This window comes from Ovis aries, chromosome X (assembly GCF_016772045.2).
Source record: "Ovis aries strain OAR_USU_Benz2616 breed Rambouillet chromosome X, ARS-UI_Ramb_v3.0, whole genome shotgun sequence".
NCBI classification, from domain to species: Eukaryota; Metazoa; Chordata; class Mammalia; order Artiodactyla; family Bovidae; genus Ovis; species Ovis aries.
In genome coordinates this window covers 77,188,304-77,211,453 of record NC_056080.1, presented here as the reverse complement: position 1 = coordinate 77,211,453, position 23,150 = coordinate 77,188,304, and positions in this window count along the sequence as shown.

Sequence of the window (23,150 nt, the reverse complement as noted above, 5' to 3'; positions counted from 1 at the left end):
GGTATCACTTATAGCTTGTCTTTTATTTCTGATTTTGTTTGAGTCATCACTGTATTTTTTCTTCATGATTCTAGCCAAACGGCTCTTAATTTTGTGTGTTTTCAAAGAACCAGGTCTTCTTTTTATTATTTTTTATTGGCCTTTTAGTTTCTGTTTTATTTATTTATTTCTACTGTGATCTTCATTTCCCTCCTTCTACTTATTTTGCTTTTTGGTTGTTCTTTCTTTTTATAATTTCTCAAGTTTTAAAGTTAGGTTGTTTATTTCATATTTTCTTGTTTATTTAGGTAGGCATTTACTACTATTAACTTCCCTCTTATAACTGCTTTTGCTGCATATCATAAGTTTTTTATTGTTGTTGTTTTTGTTATGTTGAATTTCCATTTTTAATCTGTCTCTAGGTGTTTTTGGTTAACCTATTGGTTGTGCCACATTGTTTAATCTCCATGTATTTATGAAATTTCAGTTTTCTCCTTGCAATTTATTTCTAGTTTTATGCATTGTGGTTGAAAATAATGCTTATAATTTCAATCTGCTCAAATTTAAGACTCTTTAAATGCCCTAACATATATCCTAAAGAAGATTTCATGTGCACTTTAGAAGAATGTGTATTCTGTTGATTTTGGGTGGACTGTTCTGTGTATATATTAACTTCTTTTGATCTAACATGTTGTTTAAAGCCTATATTTCCTATTAGTTTTCTGCCTGAATGATCTATCTATTAATGAAAGTGGGGTATTAAAGACTCCTACTATTACTGTATTGGAGTTTATAGCTGTCTTTATTAGTATTTGCTTTATATATTTAGGTTATCCTATGTTATGCATATAAATACTTACAAATATTATGCCCTATTATTGGTTTAATCTCTTTATCATTCTGTAATGACCTCCTCTGTTTTTTTTCATTACATTCTCTGTTTTAAAGTTGATTTTGTCTAGTATAAGGATCTCTACCCCAGACTTCTATTGATTTCTGTTTGCCAGAATATTATTTTCCATCCTCTAACTTTCAGTTTGTATGTGTTCTTCTGTCTGAAGTATGTCTCTTATTAGCAGCACATACATGGGACTTGTTTTGTTCATCCATTCAGTCACTGTATACCTTTAGGTTGGTGAATTTATTGCATTTTGCACTTAAAGTAATTATTGATAGATATATACTTATTGACATTTTGCAAATTGTTTTCTGGATGTTTTATAATATTTCTGTCCCTTTCATTTTCTCCTATCTTTCCATTTGCTGTTTGATGACTTTCTTTAGTGGTATGTTTAGATTCCTTTTCTTTATATTTTTTATATCTACTATAGGTCTTTGCTTTGTGATTACCATGAGGCTTACATGTAACAAGTTATATTTATAAAGTGGACTCAATAGGAAATTTACAATCTAATCCTAAAATTTATATGAAGTTGTAGGGGATTTATAATTGACAAGTAATTTTGAAGAACATGTTTATTATAAAATTATAAAACATTAAGATAATATGATATTGGAGCAAAGATAAACTAATTGTACAACAAAGAGATTCCAAACATAGATCTACATTTGTGTGGTTTCCTGATTTTTGACAAATGTCTACTGCAATTCAGTGCAGTAAATAATGACATTTACAATAAAGGTTGAGGAATCAACTGCATACCCATGGGGGAAAGTGAGCCTTAACACCCTACCTCACATCAGAAACAATAATTAATTCAAAATGGATCATAGATATAACTGTGAAAACTAAATCTTTTAGATGAAAACATAGTGAAATATTTTCATGACCTCAAGTCAGGCAAAAATTTGTTAAACTTGAAAAAATAGGATTAATCATAAAAGAAATTAGATTTCAATAAAAATTAAGAACTTCTGTTAATCAAAAGACACTCTTGTGAGAGCGAAGAGGCACCCAAAGGGTGAAGGAAAACAGTCACAATACAGAAAATCTTCTAAAAAATTCAAGATCAGAATATATAAATAATCATACAGATCAATAAGATCAATAAGAAAGAGCACCATTAATAAAAAAAAAACTTAGACTATTCACAAACTTCTAAATAACCACAAATTTCTAAAGAAAATGACAGTATTCTCAATATCATCAGTTAGCAGAGAGACACAAATGAAAATCACATTGTAACAGTTCCAATTTTGATTTTGGTTACATAAATATGTACATGGGATAAAATTACATAGAACTACACATAGACACAAATAAGTGCATGTAAAATCTAATGAAATTTGAGTAAAGTTTCTAGTTAATCATATTATATCAATGTTAATTTTCTGTTCACAAAACACTTGTGTAAGACTATTACCAATTTTATCCATTTTGCCTCAGATGAGAATCAGCTGGAATGTACATTAACAGAAGGATGGTTAAATAAATATTCTATAGTCATACAATGGAATGCTACTTAACAATGAAAAGGATGACTGATGGCAGGGATGAACCCCCAAAATATGTTAAGTATAAAAGAATATATAAAAGATTACTATATATATATATATATATATATAAAATACCATATAGAATATAAAATATCATATATAAAAGACTCCATTTACATAGAATCCTAGAACAGGGCAAACAAACCTATAGTGATAGAAATCATAAGAGTTGTCTCTGACATGGAGAGAATTTACTTGAGAGGGGTATATAAAAATTTTCTGGGGATGATTAAAATGCCCTTTATCTTGATTTAAATGGTAACTAAATATGGGTATATAGTTGTCAAAGCGTATCAAATTGTACATCTAAGATATATGCATTTTGTTATAAATAAATTATGCATCACTTTTAGAAAAAAATAATACATCAAAAAAGAGGAAGAAATAAGGAAGAGAAAACAAGATGGCAGAGGAGTAGGTGGACCTGGAGTACATCTCTCTCCACAGATATATCAGGAATACACCCTCAGACACAGAAGTTCATGCAGAACACCAGCTGAGAGTGGACAGGAGTACCTGACGAGCAGAAAAGAATATATAGACCCACACAAAGCTTGGTAGGATAAAGGAACTAAGGGGAAAACCAGGAGTGTTAGTACGACTGGACCTACCCTCAGCAGATGGGGAAACTGAAGCAGGGGTCTGATTTCCATAGCGGAGAAATTATCTGAGTCATGTGTAGGGGGAGAAGCCATTACCATAGCCTCTCTCTCCCCATATGCTAGTATCACAGCTGACCAAAAGAGAGGCTGGCCCCTCAAACACTTGATACACTGAACTACAGAGTAGAGCCCCAGCCAGGGCACCCCTTTAAGTGCCTGATGCAAGATCTACAGAGTAGGACCCCAAACAGGGTGGCCTGTCTATGTGCCTGATGTGCCAAAAATCAGAGAAGGGCCCCAGAAAAGTTAGCCCTCTTAGTGCCTGAACAGGTGGGGCTACAGAGAAAAACTGGCCAAAGATGACTTTTGATTGCCAGCTACAAGAGGCTCCAAAAAGGACTCTGATAGGGCCATAATTCCTGGGGCAGAAGCAGTCCATGTCCCTGCATGCGTGGCAGCACCAGGGTCAACACAAGCAAAGCAGCTGTGCCACATTCATGCTCAACTCTCACTGGGGAAGAGCTGACACAGGCAAAAAAAAAGTCTTGTGTCTGTGCACACAAGGTCACTTTGGTCGTGCCTAGCTCTTTGCGACCCTGTACACTGTGGCCTGACAAGATTCTCTGTCAGGGAGGTTCTACAAGCAAGAATCTGGAGCGTATTGGCCAATACTGGTTGCGATACCTTTCTTAGTTTCAGTTCAGTTGCTCAGTCGTGTCTGACTCTTTGCGACCTCATGAATTGCAGCACGCCAGGCCTCCCTGTCCATCACCATCTCCCGGAGATCACTCAGACTCACGTCCATCGAGTCCGTGATGCCATCCAGCCATCTCATCCTCAGTCGTCCAATTCTTATCCTGCCCCCAATCCCTCCCAGCATCAGAGTCTTTTCCAATGAGTCAACACTTTGCATGAGGTGTCCAAAGTACTGGAGCTTCAGCTTTAGCATCATTCCTTCCAAAGAAATCCCAGGGTTGATCTCCTTCAGAATGGACTGGTTGGATCTCCTTGCAGTCCAAGGGACTTTCAAGAGTCTTCTCCAACACCACAGTTCAAAAAGCATCAATTCTTCGGCGCTCAGCCTTCTTCACAGTCCAATTCTCACATCCATACATGACCACAGGAAAAACCACAGCCTTGACTAGATGGACCTTTGTTGGCAAAGTAATGTCTCTGCTTTTGAATATACTATTTAGGTTGGTCATAACTTGTCGTCCAAGGAGTCAGCGTCTTTTAATTTCATGGCTGCAATCACCATCTGCAGTGATTTTGGAGCCCCCCAAAATAAAGTCTGACACTGTTTCCACATCTATTTCCCATGAAGTGATGGGACCGGATGCCATGATCTTCATTTTCTGAATGTTCAGCTTTAAGCCAACTTTTTCACTCTCCTCTTTCACGTTCACCAAGAGGCTTTTTAGTTCCTCTTCACTTTCTGCCATAAGGCTGGTGTCATCTGCATATCTGAGGTTATTGATATTTCTTCCAGCAATCTTGATTCCAGCTTGTGTTTCTTCCAGTCCAGCGTTTCTCATGATGTACTCTGCATATAAGTTAAATAAGCAGGGTGACAATATACAGCCTTGATGTACTCCTTTTCCTATTTGGAACCAGTCTGTTGTTCCATGTCCAGTTCTAACTGTTGCTTCCTGACCTGCATACAGATATCTCAAGAGGCAGGTTAGGTGGTCTGGTATTCCCGTCTCTTTCAGAATTTTCCACAGTTTATTGTGATCCAGACAGTCAGAGTCTTTGGCATAGTCAAAAAAGCAGAAATAGATGTTTTTCTGGAACTCTCTTGCCTTTTCCATGATCCAGCGGAGATTGGCAATTTGATCTCTGGTTCCTCTGCCTTTTCTAAAACCAGCTTGAACGTCAGGGAGTTCACAGTTCACGTATTGCTGAAGCCTGGCTTGGAGAATTTTGAGCATTACTTTACTAGCTTGTGAGATGAGTGCAATTGTGCGGTAGTTTGAGCATTCTTTGGAATTGCCTTTCTTTGGGATTGGAATGAAAACTGACCTTTTCCAGCCCTGTGGCCACTGCAGAGTTTTCCCAATTTGCTGGCATATTGAGTGCAGCACTTTCACAGCATCATCTTTCAGGATTTGAAACAGCTCAACTGGAATTCCATCACCTCCACTAGCTTTGTTCATAGTGATGCTTTCTAAGGCCCACTTGACTTCACATTCCAAGATGTCTGGCTCTAGATTAGTGATCACATCATCATGAAAATCTGGGTCGTGAATATCTTTTTTGTACATTTCTTGTGTATTCTTGCCACCTCTTCTTAATATCTTCTGCTTCTGTTAGCTCCCTACCATTTCTGTCCTTTATTGAGCCCATCTTTGCATGAAATGTTCCCTTGGTATCTCTAATTTTCTTGAAGAGATCTCTAGTCTTTCCCATTCTGTTGATTTCTTCTATTTCTTTGCATTGATCACTGAAGAAGGCTGTCTTATCTCTTCTTGCTATTCTGTGGCACTCTGCATTCAGATGCTTATATCTTTCCTTTTCTCCTTTGCTTTTTGTTTCTCTTCTTTTTACAGCTATTTGTAAGGCCTCCCCAGACAGCCATTTTGCTTTTTTGCATTTCTTTTCCATGGGGATGGTCTTGATCCCTATCTCCTGTACAATGTCACGAAGCTTATTCCATAGTTCATCAGGCAGTCTATCTATCAGATCTAGGCCCTTAAATCTATTTCTCCCTTCCACTGTATAATTATAAGGGATTTGATTTAGGTCATACCTGAATGGTCCAGCGGTTTTCCCTATTTTCTTCAATTTGAGTCTGAATTTGGTAATAAGGAGTTCATGATCTGAGCCACAGTCAGCTCCTGCTCTTGTTTTTGTTGACTGTATAGAGCTTCTCCATCTTTGGCTGCAAAGAATATAATCAGTCTGATTTTGGTGTTGACCATCTGGTGATGTCCATGTGTAGAGTCTTCTCTTGTGTTGTTGGAAGAGGGTGTTTGCTATGACCAGTGCATTCTCTTGGCAAAACTCTATTAGTCTTTGCCCTGCTTCATTCCGCATTCCAAGGCCAAATTTGCCTGTTGCTCCAGGTGTTTCTTGACTTTACTTTTGCATTACACTCCCCTATAATGAAAAGGACATCTTTTTTGGGTGTTAGTTCTAAAAGGTCTTGTAGGTTTTCATAAAACCGTTCAACTTCAGTTTCTTTAGTGTTAGTGGTTGGGGCATGGACTTGGATAACTGTGATATTGAATGGTTTGCCTTGGAGATGAACAGAGTTCCTTCTGTCATTTTTGCGATTGCATCCAAGTACTGCATTTTGGACTCTTGTTGACCATGATGGCTATTCCATTTCTTCTGAGGGATTCCTGCCCACAGTAGTAGATATAATGGTCATCTGAGTTAAATTCACCCATTCCAGTCCAATTTAGTTCACTGCTTCCTAGAATGTTGTCATTCACCCCTGCCATCTCTTGTTTGACCACTTCCAATTTGCCTTGATTCATGGACCTGACATTCCAGGTTCCTATGCAATATTGCTTTTTGCAGCATCGGATCTTGCTTCTATCACCATTCACATCCACAGCTGGGTATTGTTTTTGCTTTGGCTCCATCCCTTAATTTTTTTCTGGAGTTATTTCTCCACTGATCTCCAGTAGCATATTGGGCACCTAATGACCTGGGGAGTTCCTCTTTTGGTATCCTATCATTTTGCCTCTTCATACTGTTCATGGGGTTCTCAAGGCAAGAATACTGAAGTGGCTTGCCATTCCCTTCTCCCGTGGACCACATTCTGTCAGATCTCTCCACCATGAACCACCCGTCTTGGGTTGCCCTGCAGGCATGGCTTGGTTTCATTGAGTTAGACTCAGGCGGCAGCGGCAGGCCAGCACACTAAAGGTGGCTGACAGCTACCACAGGTCCGAAGTCAGGGACAGCGGCCCAGAGTGCCAGGCTGTGATGGTGCAGGAACGGCCAGGAGGAGCCACCCCGTGTCTGTGGTCAGGGGTGGCGGTCAAGAGGAGTTACCCTGCGTCCGAGGCCAGTGGAGGCTGGGAGGAGACACCCCATGTCTGAGGTCAGGGGTGGCCGAGAGAAGCTGCCTCGCACCCAAGGCCAGGGGCAGTGATCCTGAGGAGCCACCCTGATCCCGAGGCCAGGGGTGGCATCTAGGAGGAGCCATCCACGCCCGAGGACAGGGCTGGCGGCCATGAGGAGCAACCTGAGGAGCGGTGGCTGAGCAGGCACAGGAGTGCCTAGAGGAGCTATCCCATGTTGAAGGTCAGGAACGACGTCAGTAAGGAGATACCCCTCATCCAAGGTAAGGAGCAGTGGCTGTGCTTTGCTGGAGCAGCTGTGAAGAGATACACCACGCCCAAGGTAAGAGAAACCCAAGTAAGATGGTAGGTGTTGCAAGAGGGCATCAGAGGGCAGACACACTGAAACCATACTCACAGAAAACTAGTCAATCTAATCACACTAGGACCACAGCTTTGTCTAACTCAATGAAACCATACCCTTCTAGAGTGATATATTTCCTGCTGCCCTAGCTGCCAACTCCCCTGAGTACCTGGTGCTGCCAGAACCGCTGTGACCCAAGCAGCTGCACCACCTTCACACCTGGTCCTCACTGGGACAGACCCAAGTCCTCCAGGGCAGCCTCAGGAGCAAATCCAAGTGGATGACCCACATGCAGAGGTGGAAATAAAACCACAGTTGAAACCCAGGGACAGTGTGTCTAAAGAAGAAGACCTAAAATCTCCCACCAGCTGTACAAGCTGCAGATTAAATCCACAGGATCAACTAGGCCGACTCTGTGTCTATGGAATATATAAAAGCGCACTGAGAGCTCCCACAAAAGAAAACAGACTTGTTCTGATAGTTGTGGGCACTGGAGGCAAGAACACACAAGAGTAGGACCAGATTAGAATCTAAGCTGCCCCCAGAGCAGGTCCAGAGATCAGAACAGTGTTGGAGGGCATCCTAGGGAGGTGAGGTGGACTGTGACTCCCAGCAAGGGAAAGGACTCTGACAGCAGTGACTCAGGAAAAACATCTATTATTCTCATGTTTTGAATTGTTCTGTATATTCTTTTGGATCTTTTTCTTTTTCCCTTTATCCCCCTCCTCTGTTTTAGTTGTCTGTTTTGTTGGCGCTAAGAAATCTAATTAAACTTTTGAGCTTTATTTTTTTTTTCTCAGTCACATTTTTCATTGTTATAAACCTCTGCTTCTACATTGGGCTTTTGCAGTTCTGTGGAGTTTTCCTTTTTATTTTTATTTTCTCTTTTTTAAATATTTTAATTTAAACTATTATTATTTTTTCTACATTTATTCCTTTGTTTGATTTTCTTACTGTTCTTTCCCCCTTGCAGTTAATCTTTAATGTATATAAATCTTCTTTATCTACCTCTGTTTAACTTTGCATATTTATTCTATCTTTCTTTTCTTTCTTTCCTTTCCTCTCAACATATTTGTTAGTTTTGTTTTCATTTCATTATTCCCCAATTGTCACCTTGCTGAAGTTTTGTTTTCCAGTTTCTGTTTTAGTTAGATTTGTTCTTAACTGGTAGATATAACTTTTTATTTGTTTTGTTCACCAGGTCAATTTATTGTACTTTATTTTTGTTGGACTCTTTGATTTTGCTTATAGGTATATGTGTATATGTGCATATTCATTCACACTTTTTATTGTTGTTACAAAGCTCTGCCTCTATGTTGGGCTTTTGCAGTTCTGTGGAATTTTCCATTTTATTTTTTGAAATCTTTCTTCTTCTGTTTTTTCCTTTTCTCTTTTTTATAATTTTAATTTTTAACTTTATAAATTTATTATATTATTTCTACATTTATTCCTTTGTTTTCCTTTCCCACTGTACTTTTCCCCTTGCAGTTAACCTTTAATGTATATAAATCTTCTTCATCTACCTCTATTTAACTTTGCATATCTATTCTTTCTTTTTGTTCTTTCTTTCCTTTCCTCTAAACATATTTCTTACTTTTGTTTTCATTATTTTATTCACCATTGGCACCTTGTTTTAGTTTTGTTTTTCTGTTTGTGTTTTGTTCTTAACTGGTAAATGTAATTTTTGATTTCCTTTGTTTGCTGAATCAATCTACTCTACTTTTCTTGGACAGTTTTGACTTTGCTTATGCATATATATGCATATATGTGTATATCCCATTATTTTAATAATTTTTTGCTGATTTCGTAAGCACCATTTGTCTGGAGTTCCTCTTTGGTTTCTTATTTTTAGATATTTGTTTTAATCTTGCTTAATGTGCTATAACAAACAACTTGTGAAATCTTCACTCCTGACCAGAGATCCAGCCCTAACCCTTTGGAGTGAAAGCACAGACTCTAAGACTCTAGCCTACCAGAGCATTAACCCTAGGGAGTAACAAATAGTGAGAACTCACACAAATGAAACCACTTGAATACAAGATCCAGCATCATACTACCACCAGCAGCATCCTGTACTGGCTGCCTCATGTAAAAAACAAACAAATAATACAAACCAAATAATCAGCAGACAGGATTACCACCTCAGTCTTGCCCATCAGAGGAAAAGCAAGCAAGCAAACAAACAACAACAAGAAAAATCTCAGCACAAACTCACCCAATACAAAGTTTACACAAACAACTGGACCAAACTTAGGAGGGCAGAAACCAAAAGGAAGAAAGAATTCAACCTTGAAGCCTGGAGAGAAAGAGGTCCCAAACACAATAAGTAAAATAATAATAATAATAATAATAATAATGAAAAGGCAGAGAAACACCGCACAAATGAAGGAACAAACTAGAAACACAGAAGTCCAAATAAATGAAGAGGAAATAGGCAAAATACCTGAAAAAGAATTCAGAATAATGATAGTAAAGATGATCAAAAACCTCGAAAACAAATTGGAGAAAATACAAGAATCAGTTAGCAAAGACATAAAAGAATTAAAGAATAAACATACAGAGACAAACAACACAATTACTGAAATTAAAAATATGCTAGAAGGAATCAGTAGCAGAATATCTGAAGCTGAAGAACAAATCAGTGAGCTGGAAGATAAAATGGTGGAAATAACTTCTGAAGAGCAGAATAAAATAAAAAGAATGAAAAGAACTGAGGATAGTCTCAGAGACCTCTGGGACTATATCAAACATACCAACATTTGAATTATAGGGGTCCCAGAAGATGAAGAGAAAAAGAAAGTGTATGAGAAAATTTTTGAAGAGATTTTAGTTGAAAATTTCCCCAACATGGAAAAGGAAATAGTCAATGAATTCCAAGAGGCACAAAGAGTCCCATACAGGATGAACCCAAAGAGATACATGCCAAGACACATACTAATCAAACTAATAAAGACTAAACACAAAGAAAGAATATTAAAAGCAGCAAGGGAAAAGCAACACGTTACATAAAAGGGAAACCCCATAAGTTTAAAAGCTGATCTTTCAGCAGGAACTTTGCAGGCCAGAAGGGAACGGCAGGATATATTTATTTTAAAGTGCTGAAAGGGAAAATCTACAACCAAGATTACTATACCCAGCAAGGGTCTCATTCAGAATTGATGGAGAAATAAAAAGCTTTTCAGACAAGCAAAAGTTAAGAGAATTCAGTCCCACCAAACCAGCTTTACAACAAATGTTAAAGGGACTTATGCTGCTGCTGCTGCTGCTGCTAAGTAGCTTCAGTCGTGTCCAACTCTGTGTGATCCCATAGATGGCAGCCCACCAGGCTCCCCTGTCCCTGGGATTCTCCAGGCAAGAAAACTGGAGTGGGTTGTCATTTCCTTCTCCAATGCATGAAAGTGAAAAAATGAAAGTGAAGTCTCTCAGTCACGTCCGACTCTTCATGACCCCATGGACTGCAGCCTACCAGGCTCCTCCATCCATGGGATTTTCCAGGCAAGAGTACTGGAGTTGGGTGCCATTGCCTTCTGTGAAAGGGACTTATATAGTCAAGAAATACAAGAGAATAAAAAAGATCTACAAAATCAACCCCAAACAATTAAGAAAATGGCAATAGAAATACATATATCAATAATTATTTTAAATGTAAATGGATTAAATGCTCCAACTAAAAGACAAAGACTGGCTGAATGGGTACAAAAACAAGACCCATATATATGCTATCTACAAGAAACCCACTTCAGACCTAAAGACACATATAGACTGGAAGTGAGAAGATGGAAAAATACATTCCATGCAAATGGGAAGCAAAAGAAAGCTGTAGTAGCAATTCTCATATCAGATAAAATAGACCTTAAAATAAAGAATATCACAAGAGATAAGGAATACACTACATAATGATCAAGGGATGAATCCAAGAGGAAGACATAACAATTGTAAGTATCTATCCACCCAATATAGGAGCACCTCAATACAGAAGACAAACACTAACAGACATAAAAGGAGAAGTTAACACTAACACAATAGTAATATGACACTTTAACACCCCACTCACACCAATGGACAGATCATTAAAACAGAAAATTAATAAGGAAAGACAAGTCTTAAATGATACATTAGATGAAATAGATCTCATTGATATCTTCAGGACATTCCATTCAAATGCAAAAGAACACACCTTCTTCTCAAGTGAACAAAGAACAATCTCCAGTATCAACCATAACTTGGGTCACAAAACAAACCTCAGTAAATTTAAGAAAATTGAAATCATATCAAGCATATTCTCTGACCACAATACTATGAGACTATTGGTTTATTTATTTATTTATTTTAGTCAGAGGCTAATTACTTTACATCATTGTAGTAGTTTTTGCCATACATTGATATGAATCAGCCATGGGTTTACATGTGTTCCTCATTCTCAACCCCCTCTTACCTTCCTCCCCATCCCATCCCTCTGGGTCATCCCAGTGCACCAACCCTGAGCACCCTGTCTCATGCATGGAACCTGCACTGATATCTGTTTCATATATGATAATATATATGTTTCAATGCTATCTTCTTAGATCATCCCACCCTCACCTTCTCCCACAGAGTCCAAAAGACTGTTCTATATATCTGTGTCTCTTTTCTGTCTTGCATACAGGGTTACCATTACTATCTTTCTAAATTCCATATACATGTGTTAGTATACTGTATTGGTGTTTTTCTTTCTGGCTTACTTCACTCTGTATAATAAGGTCCAGTTTCATCCACCTCTTTAGAACTGATTCAAATGCATTATTTTTAATGGCTGAGTAATATTCCACTGTGTATATGTACCACAGCTTTCTTACCCATTAATCTGCTGATGGACATCTAGGCTGCTTCCATGTCCTGGCTATTATAAACAGTGCTGCGAAGAACACTGGGGTACACATGTCTCTTTCAATTCTGGTTTCCTCGGTGTGTATGTGCAGCAGTGGGATTATATTTTGGGCATATAATGGGCAGTGGGATTATACTGCTGGGTCATATGGCAGTTCTATTTCCAGTTTTTTTTTTTTTTAAGGAATCTCCACACTGTTCTCCATAGTGGCTGTACTAGTTTGACAATGCTATGAGACTAGATATCAAATAGAAGAAAAAAAAATGTAAGAAACACAAACACATGGAGATTATACAGTATGTTTCTAAATAGCCAACAGGTGTCTGAAGAACTCTAAAGGGAAATTAGAAACAAATGACAATGGAAACATGACAACCCAAAACCTTTGGGATTCAGCAAAAGCAGTTCTAAGAGGGAAGCTTATAGCAATACAATCCTACCTCAGGAAACAAGAAAAACATTGAATAGGAACCCTAACTTTACACTTAAAACAACTGAAGAAAGAAGAACAAAACGACAGAATTAATAGAAGGAAAAAAATCATAAAGATCCAAGTAGAAATAAATGAAACAGTAATGAAAGAAACAATGGTAAAGATTAATAAAACTAACAGCTGGCTCTTTGAGAAGATAAACAATATTGACAAACTTTTAGCCAGATTCATTGAGAGAAAAAGAGAGAAGAATCAAATCAACAAAATTAGAAATGAAAAAGGAGAGGTTACAACAGACAATGCAGAAATGCAAAGGATTATAAGAGACTGTTATGAACAACTATATGGCAATACAATGGATAACCTGGAAGAAATGGACAGATTCTTAGAAAAGTTCAATCTTTCAAGACTGAACCAGGAAGAAATGGAAATTATGAACAACCCAGTAGTAAGCACTGAAACTGAAGCTGTGATCAAAAATCTCCTGAAAAACAAAAGCCCAGGACCAGATGGCATCACAGGATAATTCTATCAAACATTTAGAGAAGAACTAATGCCTATCCTTCTAAAATTCTTTGAAAAAATGGCAAGAGGAAGGAACCCTTCCAAACTCATTCTACAAGGTCACCACCACCCTGATACCAAAACCAGACAAAGACAACACACAAAAAAGAAAACTACAGGCCAATATCACTGATGAACATAGATGCAAAGATCCTCAACAAAATTTTAGAGAACAGAATTCAGCAACACATCAAAAAGCTCATATACCATGATCCAGTTGAGTTTATTCCAGGAATGCAAGGATTATTCAATATGTGCAAATAAATCAATATGATATACCATATTAACAAGTTGAAAGATCAAAATCATATGATGATCTCAATAGATGCAGAAAAAGCATTTGACAAGATTCAGCACCCATTTATTATTAAAACTCTTCAAAAAATGGGCATAGGAGGAACCTACCTCAACATAGTAAAGGCCATATATGATAAACCTACAGCAAACATTCTCAATGGTGAAAAACTGAAAGCATTCACCCTAAGATCAGGAACAAGACAAGGGTTTCCATTGTCACCACTATTATTCAACATAGTTCTGGAAGTCCTAGCTACAGCAATCAGAGAAGAAAAAGAAATAAAAGGAATCTAGATCAGAAAAGAAGTAAAGTTCTCACTGTTTGCAGATGACATGATACTGTACATACAAAACCCTAAAGATATTATCAGAAAATGACTACAGTTAATCAGGGAATTAGCTCTTGAGAAACCTATATGCAGGTCAGGAAGCAATAGTTAGAACTGGACATGGAACAACAGACTGGTTCCAAACAGGAAAAGGAGTAAGTCAAGGCTGTATATTGTCACCCCAGTTATTTAACTTATATGCAGAATACATCATGAGAAACGCTGGACTGGAAGAAGCACAAGCTGGAATTAAGACTGTCAGGAGAAATATCAATCACCTCAGATATGCAGATAATACCACTTTTATGGCAGAAAGTGAGGAGGAAGTAAAAAGCCTCTTGGTAAAAGTGAAAGTGGAGAGTGAAAATGTTGGCTTAAAGCTCAATATTCAGAAAACTAAGATCATGGCATCTGGTCCCATCACTTCATGGCAAATAGATGGGGAAACAGAGGAAACAGTGTCAGACTTTATTTTTTTGGGCTCCAAAATCACTGCAGATGGTGACAGCAGCCATGAAATTAAAAGACGCTTACTCCTTGGAAGAAAAGTTATGACCAACCTAGAGAGCATATTCAAAAGCAGATACATTACTTTGCCAACAAAGGTCTGTCTAGTCAAGGTTATGGTTTTTCCAGTGGTCATGTATACATGTGAGGGTTGGACTGTGAAGAAAGCTGAGCGCCGAAGAACTGATGCTTTTGAGCTGCGGTGTTGGAGAAGACTCTTGAGAATCTCCTGGAGTGCAAGGAGATCCAACCAGTCCATCCTAAAGGAGTTCAGTCCTGGGTGTTCATTGGAAGGACTGATGCTGAAGCTAAATCTCAATATTTTGTCCACTTCATGAGAAGAGTTGACTCACTGGAAAAGACTCTGATGGTGGGAGGGATTGGGGGCAGGAGGAGAAGGGGACAACAGAGGATGAGATGGCTGGATGACATCTCCAACTCTATGGACATGAGTTTGTGTGAACTCTGGGAGTTGGTGATGAACAGGGAGGCCTGGTGTGCCGCAGTTCATAAGTTCACAAAGAGTTGGGGTGACTGAACTGAACTGAACTGTATCAGTGAATTTAGCAAAGTTACAGGATACAAAATCAATACACAAAAATCACTTGCATTTCTATATAGTAACAACTAAAAATTAGAAAGGGAAATTAAGGAATTAATCCCATTCACCATTAGAACAAAAAGAATGAAATATCTAGGAATAAACTTACCTAAGCAGACAAAAGAACTGTGCACAGAAAATTATGACACTGATGAAGGAAATAAAAGATGACATAAATAGATGGAGAAATAATCCATTTTCCTGGATAGGAAGAAACAATATTGTGAAAATGACTATACTATGAAACACAATCTACAGATTCAATGCAATCCCTATCAAACTACCAATGTCATTTTTCACAGAACTAGAGCAACAAATTTCACAATTCAAATGGAAAAATAAAATACCCGGGATAGCCAAAGCAGTCTTGAGAAAGAAGAATGGAACTAGAGGACTTCCTGATGTCAGATCATACTTGAAAAGTACAGTCATCAAGACAGTATGGTACTAGCACAAAAACAAAAATATAGACCAATGGACAAAGATAGAAAACCCAGAAATAAATCCATTCACCTATGGGTACCTTATTTTTGACAAAGTAGGCAAAAATATACAATGGTGCAAAGACAGCCTTTTCAGTAAATGGTGCTGGGAAAACTGGACAACTACAAGTAAAGGCATGAAATTAAAACACTTCCTAACACCATACACAAAGATAAACTCAAATTGTATTAAAAACAGAAATGAAAGACCAGAAACTATAAAACTCTTAGAGGAAAACATAGGCAGAACACTTTATGACATAAATCAAAGCAAAATCCTTTATGATATACCTCCTAGAGTAATGGAAATTAAAACAAAAGTAAACAAGTGGGACCTGATTAAACGTAAAAGTTTTTGCAAAGCAAAGGAAACTATAAGCAAGGTGAAAAGACACCCCTCAGAATGGGAGAAAATAATAGCAAATGAAACAACCAGTAAAGGATTAATTTCCAAAATATACAAGCAGCTCATACCACTCAATACCAGAAAAACTAAGAACCCAGTTGAAAAGTGGGGAAAGGTCTAAACAGACCTTTCTCCAAAGAAGACATACAGATGGCTCACAAACACATGAAAAGATGCTCAACACTGCTCATTATTAGAGAAATGCAAATCAAAACCACAATGAGATATCACCTCACACCATTCAGAATGGCCATCATCAAAAAGTCTACAAAGAATAAATGCTGGAGAGGATGTGGAGAAAAGGCACCACTCTTGCACTGTTGGTGGGAATGTAAAGTGATACAGCCACTATGGAAGGTGGTATGGAGATTCCTTTAAAAAATCTAGGAATAAAACCACCATATGACCCAGCAATCCCACTCTTAAGCATATACCCTGAGGAAACCAAAATTGAAAAAGACACTTGTATCCCATTGTTCATTGCAGCGCTATTTACAATAGCTAGGACATGGAAGCAACCTAGATGCCCATCAATAGATGAATGAATCAAGAAGTTGTGGTATATATACACAATGGAATATTACTAAGCCATATAAAAGAACAATTTGAGTCAGTTCTAATGAGGAGGATGAACCTAGAACCTATTATATAGAGTGAAGTAAGTCAGAAAGAGAAATATAAATATAATATTTTAACACATATATACAGAATCTATAAAAATGGTTATTTACAGGGCAGCAATGGAGAAACAGACAGAGAATAGACTTATGGACATGGGGAGAGGAGAGGAGAGGGTGAAATGTATGGAAAGAGTAAGATGGAAATGTACATTACCACATGTAAAAGAGATAGCCAATCAGGAAATTCAAACAGGAGCTCTGTATCAACCTAGAGGGGATGGGATGAGGAGGGAGATGAGAGGGAGGTTCAAGAGAGAGAGGATATATGTATACCTATGGCTGATTCATGTTGAGGTTTGACAGAAAACAACAAAGTTCTGTAAAGCAATTATCCTTCAATTATATATATATATATATATATATATATATATATATAAAAGAGAATAAATCCTAAAAAAGAAAGAGGAAGATATAAGTCCCAAGAAATAGGTGATCTAACATAACCCATAAAAGTGCGAATTTCTAGCATAATGCCAAGTAGAACTTCCAAACTGATGACTGAGCAATGAACCCAGAGAAAAGGTAGTCCAGATTGAGCTGGGAGAACAGTGACCTCTAGAAGACAGCATTCACAGGAATACTGGAAATGGTCTATTGCCCAATGTATTTGACTACTTGGAAAATGATACTAATGTGTAACAGACCTGACAGAACATGAAGAAATAATTAACAATACATACACAGATCAAGAACAACTGAAGATGTTGGACAATTACTCTCTCCAGAGGGAGATTATAAAAGACAGGAAACATAATCATGGTATATTACTTATCTCCACAGATAATGCTTATATAGTCATAATAATGTAAAGACTGGCTATTGGTTTTTGAATTACAACCCAGATATATTGTGAGGATGAGAGCAAGAGAATTGTGTGTGTGTGTGTTGAAAGATAACTAAATCTCATCAACTATATTCAGAAATCAATAGTTATTTAAGTGAAAGTTTAGGTAGTATATTATCTAGAAAGATGAAGTTATAACCCACAAAAACACCTAAAAGAGTTGAAAATCGTTGCCTTAAGGATTAAGAATTTGGGCAGTAGCTTTTTTTTATTTATTATAAATCATTTAACAATTATTATGAATATATTTTAGGCTGAAATTCAAATTAACCTTAAAAGAAAAGTGACTGTTGTAGGTAGAATGATGCCTACATCTTAATCCCCCAAGGCAGTGAATATATTATGCTAAATGGTAAAGAGGAATTATGGTTGTAGATGGAATTAAAGTCGCTGGCCAGTGAGTAGCAGCAGAAGGGGGTTTGGTGCTGGTGGACAGGCATTTAGACCACTTCTCATGGCTTAAAGGGCCCCGGGGACCCTGAAAGTCACTCACTGGGAGGTGTTAGTCCTGAGACACCTTGAAACAAGTGTTCTGCACTACTGAGTGTGGACGAAGCTGCCGTCCAGTCTGCCTACTGTGTGTGAATTGGGTCCCTGTAAACTCTTGCATTGGACTTTGCTTCTATCACCAGTCACATCCACAGGTGGGTACTGTTTTTGCTTTGGCTTCATTCTGTACTCAATATGCCAGCAAATTTGGAAAACTCAGCGGTGGCCACAGGACTGGAAAAGGTCAGTTTTCATTCCAATCGCAAAGAAAGGCAATGCCAAAGAATGCTCAAACTACCGAACAATTGCACTCATCTCACACGCTAGTAAAGTAATGCTCAAAATTCTCCAAGCCAGGCTTCAGCAATACATGAACCGTGAACTTCCTGATGTTCAAGATGGTTTTAGAAAAGGCAGAGGAACCAGAGATCAAATTGCCAACATCTGCAGGATCATGGAAAAAGCAAGAGAGTTCCAGAAAAACATCTATTTCTGCTTTATTGAATATGCCAAAGCCTTTGACTGTGTGGATCACAATAAACTGTGGACAATTCTGAGAGAGATGTGAATACCAGACCACCTGATCTGTCTCTTGAGAAATCTGTATGCAGGTCAGGAAGCAACAGTTAGAACTGGACATGGAACAACAGACTGGTTCCATATAGGAAAAGGAGTGTGTCAAGGCTGTATATTGTCACCCTGCTGATTTAACTTCTATGCAGAGTACATCATGAGAAATGCTGGATTGGAAGAAACACAAGCTGGAATCAAGATTGCCAGCAGAAATATCAATAACTTCAGATATGCAGATGACACCACCGTTATGAAAGAAAGTGAAGAGGAACTAAAAAGCCTCTTGATGAAAGTGAAAGAGGAGAGTGAAAAAGTTGGCTTAAAACTCAATATTCAGAAAATGAAGATCATGGCATCTGGTCCCATCACTTCATGGAAAATAGATGGGGAAACAGTGGAAACAGTGTCAGAATTTATTTTGGGGGGCTCCAACATCACTGCAGATGGTGACTGCAGCCATGAAATTAAAAGACACTTACTCCTTGGAAGACAAGTTATGACCAACCTGGATAGCATATTCAAAAGCAGAGACATCACTTTGCCGACTAAGGTCCATCTAGTCAAGGCTATGGTTTTTCCAGTGGGCATGTATGGATGTGAGAGTTGGACTGTGAAGAAGGCTGAGTGCTGACGAATTGATGCTTTTGAACTGTGGTGTTGGAGAAGACTCTTGAGAGTCCCTTGGACTGCAAGGAGATCCAACCAGTCCATTCTGAAGGAGATCAGCCCTGGGATTTCTTTGGAAGGAATGATGCTAAAGCTGAAACTCCAGTACTTTGACCACCTCATGCGAAGAGTTGACTCATTGGAAAAGACTTTGATGCTGGGAGGGATTGGGGGCGGGAAGAGAAGGGGACAACAGAGGATGGGATGGCTGGATGGGGTCACTGACTCGATGGTTGTGAGTCTGAGTGACCTCTGGGTGTTGGTGATGGACAGGGAGGCCTGGCGTGCTGCGATTCATGGGGTCACAAAGAGTCGAACACGACTGAGCGACTGAACTGAACTGAACTGAAAGTTCTGCACCTGGTGGTTTGAAAGAGAATGGTCTCTCTAACCAGTGCCAAGGTGACTTGCTTCCCAGAATTGTTGCTTTAAAACGCCTTCACGTCAAATTTTTCCATGCCTAATCCAAGTTGCCCGTTGATTATCGCCTTAAAATCACAGATTATCTGCTTCAGATGTTGGCCAAAGATGTGATAAAATCATGTGTGCAAGGTTGGCAGGCATATAAATGTCAGGTGCTCAAACAAAAGAACTGCGTTTCTGCTGAAACAAGTGCTCTGTCGCTCCTGTGTCAGATCGTTAGCTCTTTCATCATAAGAACAGTTTCGCCATGGTACAGAAAATCTACACCCTGCCTACTGTAACACAAAACATTTAGGTTGCTCCGCTTATTCAGTGTTTTCATAGTTGCCATCAGGACATCCAGGTTACTCTGGTGGCTCAGTGGTAAGTAATCCGCCTGCCAGTGCAGGTGATGCCAGAAACGCAGGTTCAATCCCCGTATTGGGAAGAGCCTCTGGAGGAGGAAATGGCAGCCACTCCAGCATTCTTGCATGGAGAATCCCATGAACAGAAGAACCTGGCAGGCTGCAGTCCACGGGGTCACAAAGAGTCGGACACGACTGAGCGACTAGAGAACAATCAGCTGACTTTAAAATAAGGAGATTATTCTAGACTATCTGGGCAGACACACTGTAATCACAAAGTTCCTTAAAAGTCGAAGTGGAGAGCAGGAGAGAGATTAGAGTAATGTGAGGATATGAGAAGAACTTAATTATTATTCTTGACTTTTAAGACAGAAAAAGGGGCCACCAGTGAAGAAATGAAGTGGCCTTTACAAGCTATAAATGTCAAAGACGTGGAGTCATTCCTAGAGCCTCCAGATGGGAAAGCAACCCTGACAACATCTTGATCTTAGGAGTGAGACCCATGTCAGATAGATTTATAGAACTGTAAGACAATTATTAGATGGGTAAACAGTGGAAACAGTGTCAGAATTTATTTTGGGGAGCTCCAAAATCACTGCAGATGGTGATTGCAGCCATGAAATTAAAAGACGCTTACTCCTTGGAAGACAAGTTATGACCAACCTGGATAGCATATTCAAAAGCAGAGACATTACTTTGCCGACTAAGGTCCATCTAGTCAAGGCTATGGTTTTTCCAGTGGGCATGTATGGATGTGAGAGTTGGACTGTGAAGAAGGCTGAGTGCTGACAAATTGATGCTTTTGAGCTGTGGTGTTGGAGAAGACTTTGAGAGTCCCTTGGACTGCAAGGAGATCCAACCAGTCCATTCTGAAGGAGATCAGCCCTGGGATTTCTTTGGAAGGAATGATGCTAAAGCTGAAACTCCAGTACTTTGACCACCTCATGCGAAGAGTTGACTCATTGGGAAAGACTTTGATGCTGGGAGGGATTGGGGGCAGGATAAGAAGGGGACAACAGAGGATGGGATGGCTGGATGGCATCACTGACTCGATGGACGTGAATCTGAGTGAACTCTGGGAGTTAATGATGGGCAGGGAGGCCTGGCGTGCTGCAATTCATGGGGTCGCAAAGAGTCGGACACGACTGAGTGACTGAACTGAACTGAACTGAACTGAAGACAATTATTTCGTATTGGTTTAAGTCACTACGTTTGTGACAAGTTCTTGCAGGATCAATACAAAATTAACACAGTGACTAGGTAAAAGAGAAAAAAAAACAACAAATATCAGCATATTTATGTGTATATTTTCTCTTTTATATTAAGTGATCTTGTCTTTTCTTGTGTGTTTAAGATTATCTTCCAAAGAGTATATTACACAAATGTCATTAATAAGAACAATGCTAACCAAAGCTATTAAGACAGTCATATCTGTTTCATAATGACAATGATATTCTACTCCATAAAAGTAATCAACTATGGCATACAATTATTCCATATAGATTCACAGGCAACATTATCCATAATAAATAAATTCTAATCACTAGTGGTTTATACCATTATAATGGATTTATTAATATTATGAAAGAAATTACTTCTACATGATTACCAAATAAATGTGTTACGATCACTTATTTGCATTAAGATTTAGTGCAGTGTCACCAAGATATTATTAAAGAAGGTAATTAAAGACTTTTCTGTACTTCAATATCAAAAATAACTAAAGGAATCTTATATTTATATAAGAAATCCCATAAGGAAGCTTCCATAAGCCTCTTAAGCTTTTTCATCTTAAAGTAGACAGAATGAAAACCACAATCACAGAAAACTAATCAAAGTGATCACATGGACCGCAGCCTTGTCTAACTCAATGAAAGTATGAGCCATGCTGTGTGGGACCACCCAAGACAGACTGGACATGGTGGAGAGTTCTGACAAAAAATGGTCCATTGGAAAAGGGAATGGTAAAACACTTCAGCATTCTTGCCTTGAGAACCCCATGAACAGTATGAAAAGGCAAAAAGATAGGGAACTGAAAGATAAACTCCCCAGGTTGGTAGCTGCCCAATATGCTACTACAGAAGAGTGGAGAAATAAATCCAGAAAGAAGGAGAGATGGAGCCAAAGCAAAACCAATGCCCAGTTGTGGATGTGACTGGTGATGGAAGTAAAGCCTGATGCTGTAAGAACAACACTGCATAGGAACCTGGAATATTAGTTCCATAAATCAAGGTAAATTGAAAATAATCAAAGAGGAGGTGGCAAGAGTGAATATCGACATTTTCAGCATCAGTGAACTAAAATGGACTGGAACAGGTGAATTTAATTCAGATGACCATTATATCTACTACTGTGGGCAAGAATCCCTTAGAAGAAATGTAGTACCTCTCACAGTCTGAAAAAAAAAAAAGAGTCTGAAATGCAGTATTTGGGTGCAATCTCAAAAATGACAGAATGACATTTGTTCGTTTCCAAGGCAAACCATTCAATAACACAGTAATCTAAATCTATGCCCCAACCACTAGTGCCAAAGAAGCTGAAAGGTTCTATGAAGACTTACAAGACCTTCTAGACCTAACACCAAAAACAAAGATGTCCTTTTCATCACAGGGGACTGGAATGCAAAAGCAGGAGGTCAAGAGACACCTGGAATAACAGACAAGTTTGGCCATGGAGTACAAAAAGAAGCATGGAAAAAGCTAACGGAGTTTTGCCAAGGGAACCCACTGGTCATAGAAAACACCCTCTTCCAACAACACAGGAGGATACTCTACACATGGACATCACCAGATGGTCAATACCAAAATCAGGTTGATTATATTCTTTGTAGATAAAAATGGAGAAGCTCTATATAGTGAGCAAAAACAAGACCAGGTGCTGACTGTGGCTCAGATTGTGAACTGCTTATTGCAAAATTCAGACTTAAATTGAAGAAAGTAGGGAAAACCACTAGACCATTCAGGTATGACCTAAATCAAATCCCTTTCAAATTATACAGTGGAAGTGACAAATAGATTCAAGGGATTAGATCTGATAGACAGGGTGCTTGAAGAACTATGGATAGACATTCGTGACATTGTACAGGAAGCAGTGATCAAGACCATCCCCAAGAAAAAGAAATGCAAAAGCAAAATGGTTGTCTGAGGAGGCCTTACAAATAGCTGAGAAAACAAGAGAAGCTAAAGGTCAAGGAGAAGAGGAAATATATAGCCATCTGAATGCAGAGATCC